Source organism: Salvia splendens, chromosome 8 (assembly GCF_004379255.2).
Source record: "Salvia splendens isolate huo1 chromosome 8, SspV2, whole genome shotgun sequence".
Taxonomy (NCBI): Eukaryota; Viridiplantae; Streptophyta; class Magnoliopsida; order Lamiales; family Lamiaceae; genus Salvia; species Salvia splendens.
The window spans coordinates 22,260,793-22,275,289 of NC_056039.1; the positions used below are offsets into that span (position 1 = coordinate 22,260,793).

At 40.5% G+C, this 14,497-nt stretch overlaps 1 long non-coding RNA gene across 1 annotated transcript; it reads right to left on the reverse strand.

The window, feature by feature from the left end:
- Nucleotides 1-12,759: 12,759 nt before the first annotated feature.
- LOC121746186 lies at nt 12,760-14,187 on the reverse strand. Its single transcript, XR_006038921.1, has 2 exons — nt 13,091-14,187; nt 12,760-12,983 (listed from the first exon to the last, which is right to left on the reverse strand). It is a non-coding gene; the product is annotated as an uncharacterized LOC121746186 (long non-coding RNA).
- Between the last annotated feature and the right edge of the window lie 310 nt (nt 14,188-14,497).

The following is a 14,497-nucleotide window of genomic DNA, read 5'->3' on the forward strand; positions in this document are numbered from 1 at the left end:
CTGTCGGTTGAGATCCCTGTGACTGTTCACGTACTCTCCAACTCTTTACGTACAAGTACGCCTTTTCAGAGCACCAGTAGGCCTTGCTTCCGTGATACGCTTCCTCCTTTTCTACTGAAAGACGAGGTCTTGATAAATATCTATTTCTTAATCTACATACGTTAGTATTGAGCATACGACATTGAATATCTACTACTTTGACTTACCAAAGGTGCTGGTTTTTCGTCACCCAATGAACCAGGTATATTGGGTAGTGGTGATCATTATCTAGCGGTGCTAGGATTGCTATTATGTTGAATCGTGCGCGAGAAGAGTCTCGTTTGATAATGTCCTCAAGAGGAGCTTGAACAAGGTTTTATTATTCGGAAACTGGCCAGTTGGAGTTTTATTACTCTATGAATAATAAATAAGTGTTTCTTACTAAGTTCACTCTTGGAATTAATACGATGTTAATTAATTAAGTCCATAGCAGACTTTAATTAATTAATGGGCATTTATATCTTAAACACGGGAAACAAATAATAAACAAAATGGAAACCCGAAATACTTATAATTTCGGATTTGGATGGGGAGTTCAATATTACTTCTATAGTGGCTGCTCGTAATATTCCAATATAAGCTTGTATTAAATTGTGGGTTCAATTTAATTAGTAAAAAGTTAATTTGGGGAGCCCATATCCAAAACCTTCCAAAGATCCCGGACTGGGCACAATATGAACTATTATAAATAGGAGAATAAAAGAGATAGAGAAGACAATTTTATTTGATGAAAATTTCGTCCCTCACATATGCGTGTAGGGGACGAAAATTTCTCAGCTCTCCTCCGTGAGTTTTTCAGCTCCTCCTCCGTGAGAAAGTTTTGTCTTCTTTATTCGAGTCCTAGTGTTTCGATAAGATCAGCCCACCCTGATGGCGGAACACAGTTCGGGACACCAGTCAGAAGATCCGTGGTCTAGTATTGAAGATCATCGTGCAGAAGGCGCGAGCAATCGACGATTCTTTGGAGAATCAAATCGGTAACTCTAACTCCGTAGCAAACATGTTTTAGGGATTTTTTGTGCTAAAGCATGTTTGAAATTCAAGTTATGAGCATGATACATGTGATAATTACGCGAATAGAATTTGTCTAAATAATCTGCAAAATAGATTCGTATATGTGATCCGTTAGAACGCATGCTTCCGCTGCTAACCCCTTCAATTGGTATCAGAGCTAGGTTTTGGCTCTAATTATTTAGATTTAAATTTCGCGAAATTCATTATGCATGTATTATTTGATTTCGAAGCATGTTCTTGGTGTTTTGTTTAATTTATTATGCATGATGAACTCAAGAACTATCGAATCAAAGAACTTGAATTGCTCGATTGTACGAGACGTGCGATCCGTCGGTGCTCGCGCCGAGACGGATCGCACCACCGCACCCGCGTCGAGATCGACGCATGAAGCTGGCGAGGTGTGGTGGTTCACCCGAGAACAACTGAGACACCAGGCGCCGAGAGCACCAACCCTAGGCGGAGGACCGAGACGGGCGGTCGGAGCTGGCCGAGAGCAGGCGCGCCTCCGTGCACGTGGCTGGCCGAGAGGTCGCGCCACCCGATGGCTCGGATGGCCGAGAGGCGCGCGCCGCCGCGTGCGCGCCTGGCCGAGGAGCATCGACACTCGTCGCAACACGACGCCGAGACGAGCGCTCGCCGCTGGCCGAGAGGAGTCGCGCCTACGCGCACGCTCCTGGCTGAGACGCTGGCGACTCCCGACGAGCCGCTGGCCGAGACGCTGGCGCGCCGGTGGCCGAGACGCCGTGTGCGTCGTATTCCGATGAAGAACTCATCGGATTTTCATCGTTCATCGTTCGTGCGAGCCTCGTACGATGAGATAACAATGAAGGATTATTTTAATGATTATTTAATTATTTTATTAAAATATATCATTAAAATATTATTATTTAATGGAAATAAAATCTTTTGGGAAGATTTCCCTAGATTCTTGGATTTTATTTTGGAAAATATTCAAGATGAATTTGGAAATAAGATTTGAATATATCTTTTGTGGATTTTATGTATTATATAAGCTTTTATCATGGATTAATTTGATTCTTTCCTTATTCATTGGATTTATATGGATTTTATTTCTAGATGAATCGTAGTTATATTTGGAAAATAATAATCTAAATTTTATCTATATCCTATGGATTTATATGGATTTATTCCTAGATAAATCCTAGTTGGATTTAGATAATAATAATATTATTTTATTCTTATCCTATGAATTTAAATGAATTTATTCATAGATAAATTCTAGATGGATTTGGATTGTGATAATACAATATTTTATTCTTATCTTATAGATTTATATGGATTTGTTCCTAGATAAATCTTATATGGATTTGAATAATTATAATATAATATTATCTAATTCTATGGATTTATATGGATTTACTCCAAGAATAAATCCTAGATGGATTAGGATTAATATTAATATTAATTTATTTTATCCTATGGATTTAAATAGATTTAAGACAAATCCTAGATGGATTAAAATAAGTATTAATCCATGATTATCCTTATCTTTTGGATTTATATCCTAGATAGATTAGGATAAAGATGATATATAAGAAAATCCTTATTTAATTGGATGTAGATAAACTTATTTATCAAAGAAATCCTAAGTAATGTTTGATATATTCTAGATGTCTATTCTAAAAAGAAATAAGATTTGTATAAATCTTGGTTGATTGGATTTTATTTATCGTATGGATTGTGATGGAATCGTTTCTATCTAGTAATATCCTAGAACGATTTAAATAATGATAATCATATATCAACGTTATCTTGAATTGAAGGATTTGATTTTATCGGAATAAAATCTAGAATAATCCTAAATGGATTTAGATAGTTAACACTATCTTGATAAATCCTAAATGAATTTGGATAATTATTATCCAAGATAAATCTAAAATAATTTCCGTTAATTATCCTGCTTGTTTAAATGCCATGCATTAAATGGAATTTTCTGTTTATTTGGTGTTTATCTATTTTAAGTGGATTATCTGTCTTATCTGCTTATTTGATAATTATGCAAAAACCATATAAAATATCTAAGCGATAATTACAACAAGTGCGTTGTATATGGTCTCCATCAATTGGTCTGCAATTTATGAAGCTTTTTTCTAATATTATCGCCACCTGCTCTGTGGGGACAATAATCCTAAGAAATAGCGAGTTTATGAGGGTGGACTTCTCGAAAATAAATAGTATGAACTAGAATGTGGTTTCCAATATTATCGCCACCGGCTCTGTGGGGACAATAATCCTATGAAACTGCGAGATTCAGAAGTTCACATAGAATTTATGAGATAACTTGATCTTGATAGCAGCACATGAGCATTGTTATGGGAGTGTGTTGTAGAAATGAGGCTCTGTAATGCTAAATTCGGTGGTCTAGCTTAGGCAACATTAGACGGCCATGCCACTCTGTGGTCTCTGGACTATTCGTCGGTGTTGTGACCAGTAAAATTATAAGATTTTAATGCGTATTGACCTCATCTGGAGGATACAAAATTTTAATTTTACAGTTGCAAGATACATAATTGTTTTGTGGTTATTTGCGATTATGTATTGAGCATAAGTATGTGATAATAAGTTTATTTGCCAAATCTTCATTATGTCATTCAATATCTTGTCTGCGATCCATAAAGAAATAAACTCGAATGCCGAAAGTATGTAGACTGGAAATGAAAATGGATAAGATTCTCATCGCTAAAACTTGGAGTTTATACTCACTGATTCATTCCTCCATTTCCTCGACATAATTCCACGAAGATTGTTCGAGAATGCATCTTGCATGTACTTGACAAGTTCTTTGAGGAATAAGGTCAAGCTATTTTCTTTTAAGTAGCACGACAAGTCTTGGTTAGTGACGATGAAAGATGGATGTCAATAGAATTTGTCAAGATGATTCGATTGGAATATCCTAGAGGGACAAAATGTTTTGAGGAATCTTTTGATGACTCAAATAGTTTTCTGACTCAAGTCATCGCCTAAAGTACTAAGAAATGACTACAAGAAGGTTTAACTGAAAAGTAGAAAACTTTCAGAATATTAGTCGTTATATTACTGTTAGAGGAAAGTAACATGATGATGACGAATTAATGAAGGCTTCATTTTTCCTAAGTCCTAGTTCATTTGAACAAAAGACTAGATATGGAAATGGGAGAGTCTGAATTGTCATCAAAGTTTGTCTGAAGCGAGTGAAGATGTTTTGTAAGTTGGATTGACCTCTTTTAAAGAAGGACAATGACTTACATGAAAATGCAACTTCTAAGTAAGAGATCTTGATCCAGTTAGATTTTTGTTGCAGTGGGAGCTATTTTTGCTCAATTATTATTTTATGGTTGATGTTTAAGGCGTCATAGTATTGACACAATATAGATGCAACAAGATTGAGTATTAAACAACACATCAACTTCTTAAACAATGAATGATGAAGTATTTATGGCTCTTAGTCTTAAGGCCAAGAAAATACTTGGTTATTGTTCAAACTGATCTAGACTATCAAGATTTTAATAATTTGTTAAATAGTTTGAAAGTCGAGAATGTCTATTCGATGCACTATGAGTTAGAATCATTTGATTCAGAATACTTATATAAGTGCAACGTAGAAAGACTAGCAAGTCTCAATGGTTTACACCAATGAGGAGACGAGCAAAGCGTTATGATCAGTAGTGGGAGTCTAATCTCCATTAACGAATCCAAGCATTCTTTCAAAGAATGGGATAGTTATGTAAGAAGGAATCGAAGTCTTTCTAAGACAAGTTTGATCAAATGATGAGTTGTACTCATGAAAATCTTATCATTGATGGGACAAGCGTTAAATATAACGAGATACACCTTAAAGAAACTACCATCATCAGTACATTCTACGAATCACGAGTTGTGGACTAGAGCGTCTCTAGTCTAGCACATCTCAAGGTGTAATGTTGTTCCAATGCGTGTTGGAAAGGTATCCAAGTAATTGGAGTTGAGTACTGATCAGACATGTTTTAAGGTTTTCCCAAATGATGTAAGGTTATAAGTTCTGTAATCTTCAAAGATTGAATTCTTGTATAAAGATCAAGAAAGGAACTAAAAGCCTAACAGTGTGATAACTCTCAGTACAAAGAGAGATATCGAATTTTCCACGTTACCAAGGACTAATACCATTAGAAGCTTATGCACTAATAAAATCAACTTCAACACCTAAGATTGTTAGAACCATGTCGTAGTGGGAGCGTTCCTAAGAACATAACAAGTTCATGGGTCTAAGAGTGTCGCAAGACTCGGTCTTAGATTAACTTGAACATAATCCCTTTAACTACAATGTAGAATTGGTTCGTTTGGATATTCATCCTTGGAAAGGTGGTAGAGTCCAAACTACAATCTTAGATAGACAACATATTTTACAAGACTTGCAATACTGCCTACAGATTGTGTCAGTCAGTGGGAGCTAGTACATTTGCAAGTGTAAATGTGGATCTCAAATGGCTAGTCAATGACAATGGGCTATTCCCAAAGAGAAATATCATATTCTCGCTATTGTTATGTCAAGATTTGTTTGATCCTTCTGTCTATCAGCACTTACATAATTAGAATGTATGTATCATGATTGTCAAGACAGCTTTCTATTAATAGAAGTCTTGAGGAAATCATCTACATTGAACATCCTAATGGGTATGTAATAAAGGGCAAGAAACACATGATTGGAAGCTAATGAAGACCTTTATGGTCTTAGGCATGCATCTAAATCAGAGTATGTGTTTTAGCGAGATTGTCAAATGTTTGAAATTTGACATATGTCCTTAAGCGTGTTGTAAGCACAAGGAAGTTGAAAGTGCATTTAATATGGTATTATTGGTACTCTACGATGATGAAATCTACAAAAGTTGCAAACAACTAAGATTTGCATCTAGCGTAGGAAACTGGTTGTCTACCCAGTTTAAGATAAAGGATTTAAGAGAAACTAATTACATTCTAAGCATCTAATTCTTTGAGATTGCTAGAAAGAATGTTGAGATTCTCTTAGGAATCCTGTATCTATACATTGCTTGGAACATTTTAGCATTAAAATTTCCATGAAAAGGTTTTTACCATTCAAGATGGAATTGTCTTGTCTCTAGTCAAGTGTCGTTTGACACTTAGTGAGAACAAGAATTATGAGACTGGTTCTGCAGATAGATGTCTCATGTATGCTATGATGTGTAATAAGTTTGATATTAGTTGTGCTTTTGCATAGCAAGTATATATCATATTAACCATGGCAAAGGACTTTGATTGAGGTAATGGATATACCATAGTACTTGAGAAAGACTAATCGCTATATTCTAGTTTACCAGTCATTCATGTAATGTCCTTGGGGTTACACTGACTAAGTCTTATGACTAATCAGTGATCGAGTAAGTCATCCTCATTATATGTGTTTACATTAGGAGTATACTCCTAGAAGCTTTGATCGTAAGTTTGAGTATGCCTATGAGTATTTTTACTCTAGCAAAGGCTAACTCAAGGGAACACGAGATCATAAGCTAAGCAAGCACATAGAGAGATGAAATTAATTAAAGATCAAGTACGCAGCAAAGACATAGTGGTGGAAAAGATATTATCAGAGAACAACCAAGCAGATTTTTCACATAAATTGCCTTTGTGGCAACATGTTTCAAACATGATGTGAAATGAATGGTAGTTCGATATATCTAGCTCCAAGACCTGCTTTGTATATAAGTGGGAGAGTTTTTGGTAGTGGGTATACTCGAAAGCATGTTTTGTGTATAAGTGGGAGATTGTTAGGGTTAGTATACTGAAAAGCATGTTTCGAGCGACTTCGCACGGATAGAATCTTGCTTGTGTACGGAAAAACTCTACAATCCACTTTTGACCTGATTCAGTATCATTCGAGCAGTTTGCACGAATAGAATCAAAATATTATTACATTGTGTTTGCTTGTGCGTTTATAAGATGTTTTATAAACATTTAAATGCATAAGAAGTAAACAAAGCCTAAGTCTTTTGCTTAGTAGACTGGTCGTGGGCTGCGCTCACTTTAAGGTACTACAGTCGGTTCTAAGCAATGCTTTGCAAAAGAGAAGAAGAATTTCACAACCTAGATAGGCTTTGGCTACCTATCGTGAAAGGTTGCAATGTCTGTCCGATTATTTCTAAGCCTTATTGAAATAAGATGACGTTGGTGTGGTATAGCACTGAAAGGATCTAACAGCAAGACGAGTCTTTATATTATCTACTGAAAGACGAGGTCTTTATAAATATCTATTTCTTAATCTACATACGTTAGCATTGAGCATACGACATTGAGTATCTACTACTTTGACTTACCAAAGGTGCGGGTTTTTCGTCACCCAACGAACCAGGTATATTGGGTAGTGGTGATCATTATCTAGCGATGCTAGGATTGCTATTATGTTGAATCGTGCGCGAGGAGAGTCTCGTTTGATAATGTCCTCAAGAGGAGCTTGAACAAGGTTTTATTATCCGGAAACTGGCCAGTTGGAGTTTTATTACTCTATGAATAATAAATAAGTGTTTCTTACTAAGTCCACTCTTGGAATTAATAAGATGTTAATTAATTAAGTCCATAGCAGACTTTAATTAATTAATGGACATTTATATCTTAAACACGGGAAATAAATAATAAACAAAATGGAAACCCGGAATACTTATAATTTCGGAGTTGGATGGGGTGTTCAATATTACTTCTATAGTGGCTGCTCGTAATATTCCAATATAAGCTTGTATTAAATTGTGGGTTCAATTTAATTAGTAAAATGCTAATTTGGGGATCCCATATCCAAAACCTTCCATAGATCCCTGACTGAGCCTAATATGAACTATTATAAATAGGAGAATAAAAGAGATAGAGAAGACAATTTTATTTGATGAAAATTTCGTCCCTCACATATACAGTGTAGGGGACGAAAATTTCTCAGCTCTCCTCCGTGAGTTTTTCAGCTCCTCCTCCGTGAGAAAGTTCTGTCTTTTTTATTCGAGTCCTAGTGTTTCGATAAGATCAGCGCACCCTGATGTCGGAATACAGTTTGGGACACCAGTTCGAAGATCTGTGGTCTAGTATTGAAGATCATCGTGGTGAAGGCGCGAGCAATCGACGATTCTTTGGAGAATCAAATCGGTAACTCTAACTCCGTAGAAAGCATGTTTTAGGGATTTTTTGTGCTAAAGAATGTTTGAAATTCAAGTTATGAGCATGATACATGTAATAATTACGTGAATAAAATTTGTCTAAATAATCTGCAAAATAGATCCGTATATGTGATCCGTTAGAGCGCATGCTTCCGCTGCCAACCCCTTCAGTTCGCTATGAGCTCTTCCTTTCTTAAAGCGGGGTCGAGTCTGCGTTGTCTATCAAGGTGGGGTGCCATTCCTTCTTCTAACATGGCGGGATGCATGCACGGTCCTGGGTCAATCTCTGTTGTTTTCCACTTGACCACCCCCTGTCCCATCCTCAGTTCTTTCATCATTTGTCCTCCTTGTCCTTGCAGATTTGGTTTGACTTGTTCTTGGTACATCTGGTTGGACAATCTTTCGAGGGTAACTGGCGATGTAGGTAGAGATAATAGTTGCTTTGTAGGCGAGGGATTTTCCTTCAGCATTCCTTTCAACGGGGCGGCTTGGTCAGGTAGTTTTTTGACCCCTTCCGGTCGAGTGATCTCTTCTGACTCAGCTGGTCGTGGCGGTTTACAGAAATCCATAATTACCTTTTCGATGGCTTGATCATCCATTTCCCAAGTCATCGTTACAACAAACCATTCAGTTGCTTCCCTCTTAAGCTGTTAATCTTCAGTGGAACTAAAGGGTGGTTCTTTGAAGGGTTCCTTTTCTAGATACTTTTGTTCCCGAGGACTGATAGCGTCTACTGATTGAATGTAAGGTGTTCTCCATTAAAACCCAGCTTCATCGTCCCATGGCGGACGTCAATGACTGTGCTGGCTGTGGATAGGAATGGCCTTCCCAAAAGGATGCCAACAGACTCTTCCGCTCCTGGCTCTGTCGTCTTTATGACGAAGAAGTCGGCAGGGTACATGAATCTGTTCACCTTGACGATTTCTTCTTCCAAAACTCCCTAGGGGTAAATGCAAGCCCCGTCTGCTAGCTGTATCACCATATCGGTTTTAACAAGCTCAGCATCTTCCAGCTTCTCTTATATAGAATACGGCTTAATATTGATGGAAGCCCCTAGGTCACACATTGCATGCTCCATTTGAACGTCTCTGATGGAAATTGGGAGCGTGAATACCCCTGGGCCAATCTTCTTGGGAGGAAGATCACTAGGTTGGATTGCCATGGCTTCATTTTCTGCTTCGACCAACCTTCCCTTATCAGTGACTTGTTCAAGGGCGTTAGGCTCTCCTTCTTTTGTTACTTGATCAAGGGTGCTGGACTCAAAGCTTTCTTTATGACTAGGTTCATCTTCGGGTGCTGGAGAAGTCACAGATGGGCTTTGAAAAACTCCTTCTGATTTCAGAGAGACTGCATTGACATTCTCTCGCTCAGGTGGTGGCTGCACTGTAGCCGGAATCCTGCCTTCATTTCCCCTCAGTTCGCCCAGTGACATGGCAATTGAGATAACTGCTTTGTCAGCATAACGAGTGCAGCCCTCTGTTCCTTCTGGGCTTCTTGTATTTCTCGCATTGCATCATGGGGCTGATGCGGGATCACATCCCCTGGACTTTCATTTTGCTGCTTGTTATATCTTTGATTGAAACGTCAACCTCTATGGCCTTGCTGGTAGTAGCCGGAAGATCCATACTGCTCTGGTTGGTTTTGGGAAAAGTGATTCTGTTGGTTTCCTTGGAAATACTGTGGGTTCCCTTGGGTTTGCTGGTTTCCTCTTTGGTACTGAGGAACATAACTCACCATTTGATTATTCGGCTGTCTTCCCTGGTTGCTAAACTGAGGGACTTGGTATTGGTACCCCCATTCTCCTTCCTGTTGTTGGCTTGACCAGTTAGACTGTCCTCCCCTTGACCAGTTACCTTGAGGTTCACTTGACCACCCTGCCTGACCTCCCTGCATTTTGTTTCCTCCAGTGTTTGGCGTATCCTATATTCAAGCAGGCTAGTTGGGCTGCCCGTCAGAGGGTTGTATCTGCTGTGTCGAGGGTGGTTGGCTTTGATTCTGATCGGTCCACCTAAAGTTTGGGTGGTCCCTCCATGGAGCATCTCTCTGCTTTCCCTGGATCCAGTTGCCATTTGCGTTCCAGTGGCCAATGGCATTCACTTGAGCCTGCGGTTCTACCTTAGGGGGGAAATCGCAGTAATAATAGTGATGTTGTTCTGGTGAGGATGGTTGTGGCACATACTGTGTCTCCTTTGGTGCAGGTGGCGGAGGCGGTCTGGCTCTTTCCACTACCTCAAGCAGCTTCTTCTCCATTTGCTCAAATCGAGCCTCCAACTTTTCATCATTGCGCGCCTCTGCTACGTGCACTGCCCCTCTTCTATACTGTCCTAGAGACGTCTCGTACAAGCGTTTGGCCTCGATCAGCCTCTCTAGTATATTTTTGGCTTGGCTAAATAGGGTTTTCGAGAAATCCCCTTGAGCTGCGAGGTTTAGATCGTTCTTGCTGTCGACTGTCAGTCCACCATAGAAGATCAAGTAGATCTCCCGCTCCCCCAGCTTGTGATTGGGGCATGCTTGAATCAGCCCTTGGAATCTATCCCAATACTGGCCAAGGGGCTCATCGTACTCCTATATGGCTTCTGTGATTTCCCTTTTCAGGGCACTCGTTTTTTACGCGGGGAAGAAACGATCTGGGAAGATCATTCGGAACTCGGCCTATGTTTTGATGGACCCTTCTGGCAGTCTCGATAGCCATACTCCAGCTTCGCCCTTCAAAACGAAAGGGATTGCCTTCAGCCTATAATCTTCAGACGTAGATCCAGCCGGTACAGGCTGGATATCACAATATCGGTAAAAATTCCTCCAGGAAAGCTTACGAACACTCCTTTGAAAGGCCATAAAAGTAGGATAGAACGGCCAGTACTCCTGACTTGATTGCAATGGTCCGCATTCCAGGAGTCACGGCAATGGCATGTGTGGGCTCCTTCTTATCATGAGCGTGCAGAGAGCCAATTCCCTAGTCATTGTCGACGAAGTCCATCTCTGCTTGTCCAGGTGGTGGTGGTTTGGGCTATGTGTTCTTCTCTTCTTCTTCGCTGGTCAGTTGTTCAGCGGCTGCGGCTGCTTGTGCGGCTCTGTAACGAGTGGTAACGACGTCGACTTCCTAGACTCTCCAATGCGTGTAAGTCTCTCTGTGTAAAAAGGGATGATTCCAGTGTCCTCCGCGTTGGTACCTTCTCATCAACAGTAAAAAAACAAAATGAGAAAATAAAGATATAAGATTATGTACTCCTACGCACTACGCACAAACATAAAATAACACCATACTTCCCCGGCAACGGTGCAATTTTGGCGAGGTTTTTATGAACGACAAGCGCGAATTCGGACCAAGTTATATGGAAAGATAACTGAACCGGTTGGATCAGTTAGCAAATGTCGTTGCCACTTGATCAAGTCGATCTCGCTTTCGCTCGTTTACCCACCAAAGTAATTTATAACTCTCAATTTTGCACTACTTTAACAGTAAAGTGGCAAGTTCGGGGTCGATCCCACAGAGAAGTTGGTGTATCAAGTGTGTGAATAGTGAACAGGGGGTTGGCTGCTTCCACGCTTTAACTTGGGAGTTTTTTAACTACTGATTTTACTCTAGATAGAATTAAACTGGCTAATTTGAACAAGGTAAATTTAACTACTGGATCAAGTGCATCATAACGAAACTGAAACTAAAGCAGTAAATGCGAGGATGAAAACGAAAACAACTTCGATTAAACTAGAACAGTACAGCGTGAATTTTAAACTAAGCTAACACTCTGGAAATTATGAAAGCAAGTAAAACCGAGAAGAGCCTCGGCGGGAAACTTAAGACTACGCCGAGGCTATTCTAGAGAACTGAACTAAATATTACTTTATCTAAGCTAAGTTAAGCTATTCTAGAGAACTGAACTAAGCTAGAGAACTAAGCTAAACTAGGCGGAAAGTAAAGGATCGGATGTTTTTCATGTGGTGGCACATTCTCTATTTATAAGCTCAGCACGACCTCCAACTGGATAACGATCTTGGCAGGGAATATTCGCTCATTCTGAGAGTGAGCGACTCATTGATTGCTATGTGCTCTTCATCTAGAACGACGACGCTTTTAAGTAACAAATTCGTGACTCAGCTCCGTCCTTGCGTCTCATATATCAGCACGTGTCCCCTTCTAGAACGTTGTCCTTGATAACAGAATGCTGCGCACCATCCAGCTCATAGCCTCGCGTGTCCTTCTTCTGACATCCAGTGGTCCCCTCCTTAACTGCTTGATTACTCCCCTTGATCAACCCCGAAATCTGGCCTTTTTCGCCAATTGTACTCGCTTGATCAGTTTGGTCTTGTTGCTTTGGTCAAGCGGCATTCCTGCACATTTAACACTTGCTTTGCACGATAAACCGATCAAGTATAGTACATTTTACCCTTAAACTAATGCAAGAAATGAGCCTTATCAAACAGTCGTCTCGAGCTCTCGGCCGTCGCAGGGACAGGGCAGAGATGGAGGACACGTCGGATTCCAGCGACGAGCTTCAGCCCATGAAGAGCGGCACCGGAGATGGAGATGATGAGGAGGCTCCAGAGGAGGATATGAAGGGGGACGAAGACACCAGGGAGCTAATAAATTACAAATGCTTGAAATGAATAAATATTAAAGATTACAGAGACTTGTCAACATGAAAAACGAAAATAAAAGTCAAGCTACACTATTACATTTAGAAATCGCTAACAACTACATTGGCCTTTGTCACCGGGACGTCTCGGCCCATATTCCAAAAGGCCCGAGAGGGCGAGACCACGAGGGAAGCAACCTCGGCAGCTAGCCTTGGGCGCTGCCAATACCTAACAAAAATAAAAACAGACCGAAACACACATTAGGTGAGGTTTTAGATGCATGGTGTAAAAGACAAACTAACACCCTGTGTTGGAAAAAGGAAGAGGAACCTTACCTTTCATAAAATGGGAGAAAGATTGGCTAGAAAGGGCAAGCACAGCCGGCAGATCTCACTCCTGCAGTCGCACACTGCAAAGCTGAGAACTTGCAGCTTGTACCCCTCCATTCATACCTGCCATTGCCAAGGAAAATCAGTCAATTGTGGTACACCTGCCCTAAACCAACAAAAGCAATAAATAAACCAAGTACTAAAACCCCCACATAGAGCCAATTTCGGTTAAATTTCAGCATAAAGGATAGCCAGAAACTGAGGCTATGTGCAGCCACAATAACCTCACGAGTACACCTCCATATGCCACCAAATTCAGAGCATGTCCAGGAGCTGTAGGCTCATTCACATCAGAATACAATATAACATAAGATAAGATTGGTACCACTCTGTTCAAGCTTAGTAACTAATTTGCTCAGCTTGCCCTCAAACCTGAGTCTCATGATGCCATGAATCTAAGAAAAAAAAACATGTTATTAGCTAAATGTAAAAGAACTGGAGACTTAGCTTTTGCCGAGGAAGCGGCATGGCTTATGGGCGGTGGCGACAGTGAGTATTGCCGGCGGAGACAGCGGAAGGCTCCGAACTTCGCCGACGGATGAGCGTGTGGCGTCGGCAGAAGCTACGAGCTGCTTACGAAACAGCAGCTACTCCGATAGTGAAGCGGCGGCCCCGGTGCGACGCCAAACGCAGAGAGGCAGCAGCGGGGAAAACCGCCAGTGAGGGCGGTGCTGCGGGCTGTCGGAGTAGTAAGGGCGGTCGCGGACGGCGGCATCTAGAGGGCAGCTGTGCGAGACGACAGGAGCCGAAGAGGGAGCTGCTCCCACCGAATCCGGTGGGTACGAATCGCAGGCGACCCCAGGAATTGAGGGGCTCGAGCCAGCGATACTCCGACAGCCGAGCCAAGAGTACAGCGGCGATGGGGGAAAGCCTCTCAGAATTCACGAGGAGAGACAGAGGTAGACTAGGGCTTAATATGAGGGAGGTTAATTGAAAATGGGGAAAAGAAGTGAGGTGGCCGGCGGTAGAGAGGGAGTACATTTCTCCATTGGACGTGATTTAATTTTACTTGGGCCATAGAAAAGAGAGAGGGAGAAAAGATGAAGGAGAGTACAGATTTGGGCTGATGCACATTTTAAGTTTGGCCGAAACTAAATTAAATAATTGGGCCACTGCCCATAACAGTTTTTTTTTAATTCGGGATTTAAGAAGAGAAATTTCCCAAGCCGCGGAAGAAGGGAAATTATTATGCCGTGTGAAGTAGTATTCGATAAATAATTTAAAGCAGACTTTATTAGTCGCATAAAGTGTTTTAAAATACAAGATAATTCAGGAATTTATCGTGCCCGAATAGTTCGGTCAGTTTCTGAATAAATTAAATCACCGATTTAATTAAAGAATTCAGATTTCTAA